Source organism: Procambarus clarkii, unplaced genomic scaffold (assembly GCF_040958095.1).
Source record: "Procambarus clarkii isolate CNS0578487 unplaced genomic scaffold, FALCON_Pclarkii_2.0 HiC_scaffold_113, whole genome shotgun sequence".
NCBI classification, from domain to species: Eukaryota; Metazoa; Arthropoda; class Malacostraca; order Decapoda; family Cambaridae; genus Procambarus; species Procambarus clarkii.
Genome location: NW_027189146.1, coordinates 2,056,476 through 2,061,475, shown reverse-complemented (window position 1 = coordinate 2,061,475; position 5,000 = coordinate 2,056,476). Strand labels below are relative to the sequence as shown.

Below are 5,000 nucleotides of genomic sequence, written 5' to 3'. Positions count from 1 at the left end.
TGGAGTTGCGAGTTCAAACCCGGATTAAGCTATATATATATATATATATATATATATATATATATATATATATATATATATATATATATATATATATATATATACAACATGTTTTGTTTTGGTTGTTTGTTTTTGTATAAAGCCTCACACACTATATTAAGCGAGTTTGTTTTAAACATGACATACATATTAATTCATTTTACCAGGCCTTATTCCACACAACTCCGTGAATTTCCCGTGGAGCCAGCCAGCCAGCCATTCAAACAAAAACAAACGAAACAAAACAAAACAAAACAAAAAACATTATTGCCAACAGCATTTGGTGTTCCCAGGCGGTCACCCATCCAAGTACTAACCAAACCCAACGTTGCTTAACTTCGCTGATCGGACGAGAAGCGGTGTTCTCAACGTGGTATGGCCGTTGGCATGAGACTGCCTACACATTGTGGCTAATAACCAACTCTTTTTAGTCATCACGGCAGGATACGGACCTTCTTGTGGTGTCTTAATGGTAATTGTATCCTAACATATTTTTGTCTCCTTGGCATGGATATTTAACATCGTTTATTCAGTCTTGGGTTTATGTTCTTTCGCCATTTACAGACATTTTACATCTACCTACTTCCTCAGCCTACCCTGCCAATTTCTAATGAATTTGTGGATTTTCTTTTGTAATACATACATGTGTGTGCTCATCTGCTCTTCAGTTTTTATGATATTTGTCTCATCTGTCCTGCTTTATGATACTTTTACAAAGAACATGAACAAATGCTTCTATTTTAGAGAAGATATGGGATCCAGGTTTCGGAGCCGTAAAACCAACCGTCGTGATTGGTGGACGAGTTGCCAGGTTGCAGCTTCTGTACCGTGCCGGCACATAAATAGGTTCGGCTCAAGCGGCGGCAGCATCATTCCCCCGTGACTGTCTGAGCGTCTCTCATCACCTTGGTTATCTCATCATCATCATGGTAGAAGCAAAGCCTACCAAGAAGGCTGCGGCTGCTGCTGCTGCTGCTGTGGTGGCCACCACCAGGAAACCTCGCGTCCAGGTTGCTCACCCGAAAACTAGTCAAATGGTTCTAGCCGCGGTCGCAGCACTCAAAGACCGTAAGGGCTCGTCTCTACAAGCAATCAAGAAGTACGTTGTTGCCAACAACAAAGTCGAGGCTGCCAAGATCGCCATTTACATCCGAAGATTTCTCAAGAAAGCAGTGGCTGACGGCATTCTTGTTCAGACCAAGGGAAGTGGAGCTAGTGGATCATTCAAGCTGGCCGTAGCAGAGAAGAGGGCCGTTCTAACTCCCAAGAAAGCCACCACAACCAAGAAACCATCTACAGCAGCAAAGAAGGCCGTGGTAACTCCCAAGAAAGCCGCCACAAGCAACAAACCACCTACAGCCTTGAAAAAGAAGCAGCAGCAGCAGCAGCTTGTTGTTGGGAACAAAAAGCCCAAAATAAAGAGAGCTTCAAAATCTCCCAAACCACCCAAGGCAAAGAAAGCTGTCAAGAAAACAACAAAGGCAAAATAAACGACGACATGCAAGCAGCATGAATACACATGACAATAAACATCCAGGCCTCCCCCCTCAGTGGAGGGGCCTCATATGATTCCAAAAAGAGTTTAGTTTTGTAGACAAATAAATCATTACTTTTGGGGTAGATTTACTCTGTATATTATATATATATATATATATATATATATATATATATATATATATATATATATATATATATATATATACACACATACATGGGTGAGGTGATATGGTACCAAAGTTTTGGGTGAGGTGATTGACATTTACACAAGATAAAACACGAACCAATGGGAATAAAAACATAAGAATGGAAGTAACTGCAGAAGGCCTATTGGCCCATAACACAAGCACTTCCTCTTGATGCTTCTATATTGGTTCGGAGTCTTGAAGCTATAATATATATATATATATATATATATATATATATATATATATATATATATATATATATATATATATATATATATATATATATATATATATATATATATGCACACAAAACTAAATAGTCTTGTTAGACAAATTGCCCCTATTAGAGGCAAGTTGACTAACAAGCCGAATGACTGCAATTGTTTTGAATTTGAGTTAAATCTAACATAGAAATGTAATCAAACCTAACCTAACCTATGCTAACCCAAGCTAAGCTAACCTAACCTAACCTAAGCTAAGCTAACCTAACCTAACCTAACCTAACCCAGCAATTCATGATCTTAATATAATACTGTTAATTGGATAAACCAATTTGGAAAGAAATGTTCGAAAATAACAAAATTAACTGTGCTTGTTAGGAAAATTGGGCCTTGCATACTTGTCCCAATAGTGTGGTTCTCGCTTTTAGGTACGACATAAACGTATACCTAAGTTGAGAGAGAAAAAGATTCGCACTCAAACATGCATATCGATTGCCAGTCCTGAATTCTGGGTAGATATTCGTGTCCTCCCTTTTCATTTACCATCATTTGGATACTATCAAAACAGCTCTGAGAAGGATAAAATGAATAAAACGGGTAGCTCACTCATGTAAAAAGGAAGAGTTGGGAAAGATCTCTCTCTCTCTCTCTCTCTCTCTCTCTCTCTCTCTCTCTCCCTCACCCCCCCCCCCCCCCCCCACCACCAATGATCCTGCTCTGCTAGTATATAACGGAACAAACCTTCCCCCCCCCACCCCTCCCTCCCCAATCAGAGTCCCTTTAAGCATGCGAGGATAAAAAATAGATTTCATAAGACCCAATGTGCTAGCTGATATCAAAACAATTTATGTTATCGTCTATTAAGCCCTTCAGTAAAAAAGTATAGGGACCTAATTAGGTCCCGTTTTGAGGTGGTGGTGGGTGGAATCGATGGATTAGCCAAGCTCTTATCCGCCGAATCCGTAGAGGGTACGACCCTGGCGCTTCAGAGCGTACACCACGTCCATGGCAGTGACGGTCTTCCTCTTGGCGTGTTCCGTGTAGGTTACAGCATCACGGATGACGTTCTCGAGGAACACCTTCAGGACGCCACGGGTCTCTTCGTAGATGAGACCCGAAATACGCTTCACGCCGCCACGACGAGCTAAGCGACGAATAGCGGGCTTGGTGATGCCCTGGATGTTGTCACGTAGCACCTTACGATGACGCTTGGCGCCACCCTTTCCGAGTCCCTTGCCTCCCTTGCCGCGTCCAGTCATGGTGTTGAAGTTGTGTGAATAATAAAATTTCGGCACGATTTCCCCAGACTATATCCCGTCAAGCGGACGTACTTGTAGCATGGCAACTCCTAACTCCTGCCTGTCCTTACTTTATGCTTGTACTCGAGCAGAAACACGGCTTTCTCACAACGCTTTCAAAACTGCAGTTGCCTACTCGTCTGTTTCACGTCTCTGTGAAATGACTTTTGCACAAATCCAAAAAATAGAGCAAAATCAGCGATAATAGTGTTTGAGGTGAGCTGCCTGTTGGCTGCAGCCAGAGGAAGGAGGGGAGGGGCAACGGGGTGACGTAGGCGAGTCGAGCAGCCAATGGCGCTCGAGCAAGCGCCTCGAGACGGCGTATATAAGCAAAAATTTTTCGGCGCCGGTCACCATCTGGTCACCACTTGGTCCGGGAGACATCTCCCGTCACGCAGGGTGCAGTCGCGCCTCCACAGATCTCCAGTATCAGCTCTTGATACTGGTAATGGCTCAAAAGGGCCACCACTTACGAGCTATTCATGCCCGTGCCACCTTTTGGGTGGCTTCATCTTCATAACACATTCACAAGGGAGACATCTCCCGTCACGCAGGGTGCATTCGCACCTCCACAGATCTCCAGTATCAGCTCTTAATACTGGTGATGGCTCGAAAGGGCCACCACTTACGAGCTATTCATGCCCGTGCCACCTTTTGGGTGGCTTCATCTTCATCTTCTTCATCTGTTTAAAACACGGGAGACATCTTCCGTCACGCAGGGTGCAGTTGCACCTCCACAGATCTCCAGTATCAGCTCTTGATACTGGTGATGGCTCAAAAGGGCCACCACTTACCAATTCATGCCCGTGCCACCTATTGGGTGGCTTCATCTTCATCTTAACACAAGGGAGGGATGTCAAGGGAGACATCTCCCATCATGCAGGGTGCATTCGCACCTCCACAGATCTCCAGTATCAGCTCTTGATACTGGTAATGGCTCAAAAGGGCCACCACTTACGGGCTATTCATGCCCGTGCCACCTCTTGGGTGGCTTAATCTTCATCAATCAATCGGCGCCGGCCATCACAAACCACAGTTGTTCACCATGGCTCGCACCAAGCAGACTGCTCGCAAGTCCACGGGAGGCAAGGCTCCTCGTAAGCAGCTGGCCACCAAGGCAGCACGCAAGTCTGCTCCTGCCACAGGGGGCGTGAAGAAGCCTCACCGTTACAGGCCCGGAACGGTCGCCCTGCGTGAGATCCGTCGTTACCAGAAGAGCACAGAGTTGCTCATCAGGAAACTTCCCTTCCAGCGTCTGGTGCGCGAGATTGCCCAGGACTTCAAGACCGATCTTCGCTTCCAGTCGTCTGCCGTCATGGCTTTACAGGAGGCATCCGAGGCTTACCTGGTCGGTCTCTTCGAGGACACTAACCTCTGTGCCATCCACGCCAAGCGTGTCACCATCATGCCAAAGGACATTCAGCTTGCTCGCCGTATCCGTGGAGAGCGTGCATAAGCTAAAACGACCACCCTAGTATACACCAAACTCGGCCCTTCTCAGGGCCAAAATATCCTTCTAAGGAGATTTCAGACATTCCTAGCATCAGTCATATGAATTAACCTTCATCTATACATATAATAAATAAATAAATACAATAATTTAGGTGTCATACATACACTGTACACGTGATATCAATAAATCAAGTCATTTGTAGTACAACCTGTCCTCTTACAAACAAAACGCCGTCGCTTTTCATTCTTATGCACTGCCAAGGATCCTTCCCCCCCCCCCCCCCCTCCAAAAAAAAAAAAAAATT

The 5,000-nt window shown here is 44.7% G+C and overlaps 1 non-coding gene across 1 annotated transcript; it reads right to left on the bottom strand.

The window, feature by feature from the left end:
* Positions 1-307: 307 nt before the first annotated feature.
* Positions 308-426, bottom strand: LOC138360522 (5S ribosomal RNA). The gene has a single exon (XR_011226444.1). It is a non-coding gene; the product is annotated as a 5S ribosomal RNA (ribosomal RNA).
* Between the last annotated feature and the right edge of the window lie 4,574 nt (positions 427-5,000).